Below are 901 nucleotides of genomic sequence, written 5' to 3'. Positions count from 1 at the left end.
AAGACGAGCCATCACCTGCAATGTTTCCTAGAGCCCATATAGCTTGTTCACTGATGTGAACATGAGGAGATGCCAAAAGAGAAATAAAAGCTGGGATAGCACCTCCATCTACCACAGCCTTGGTCTGTTCTGACGTCCCGGAAACAATGTTAGTGAGTGCCCAAGCAGATTCAAATTGAATGGGAGCACAGTCATTTCTGCTCAAGAAGGACGCAAATTTTGGAATTAAGCTAGCCCAAATTATGTTGTCTATGGGGGGTTGTTTTTCCCTGGAAAGCAGTTTCCTAGCTGCTTGCGTAGCTTGAAGCTGGCTCTCCAAACTGTTACTATTCATGCCTTTGATAATGTCATCAACTGACCAATTTACAGTAACCTGGTTGTTGCGGTTTTCCTGCAGTGGAGAAGTAGCATCATCAGGAAAAGTGCTTACATTTCTCCTTTTCAGCATCTGGTCATCCTTCTTAGCTTTCCTCAGCTCCACATTAACTTCAATGCGGCGCCGCCTCATTTCTGTACTGTCTTTCCCCTTGTTCTTGAATCTGTTAAGCCGGGCAGGTGCTGAATTAGCATTTTCATTAGTGGACATGGTTGTGAGACAAAAGCAGCTGCGGGTAGGCCGCCAGTACAGATCGTCCAATGCGACTCTGAACCAAAACCGTGTCGCAACACATCTTTTGACTTCTTAACTGCCACTACCATGAGTGTTGATTGTGAATCCAAATAAAATTCAACAATTGACAGCTTCAATCTTTTCTTATCTATCATGATGCTACCTATTGGCTCTGTGGTGAGAGTTCTGGTTTTCTTGATGGTGAAGTATAAACCATATTGATGGTTCTAGTCTTTGATCTTCTGCAGCAAATGTTTGAAGCCTTCTTTACTTTCTGCAAGCAAAGTTGTG

The 901-nt window shown here is 43.4% G+C and overlaps 1 pseudogene; it reads right to left on the bottom strand.

The window, feature by feature from the left end:
- The window catches only part of LOC102864375, a 1706-nt pseudogene extending 1120 nt beyond the window's left edge, over positions 1-586 (bottom strand).
- Between the last annotated feature and the right edge of the window lie 315 nt (positions 587-901).

The sequence above is a fragment of the Elephantulus edwardii genome, unplaced genomic scaffold, assembly GCF_000299155.1.
Source record: "Elephantulus edwardii isolate Elephantulus edwardi_28Jun2011 unplaced genomic scaffold, EleEdw1.0 scaffold00166, whole genome shotgun sequence".
Classification (NCBI taxonomy): Eukaryota; Metazoa; Chordata; class Mammalia; order Macroscelidea; family Macroscelididae; genus Elephantulus; species Elephantulus edwardii.
The sequence above is the reverse complement of the archived record's forward strand: the minus strand, read 5'-3'. Positions and strand labels throughout refer to the sequence as shown.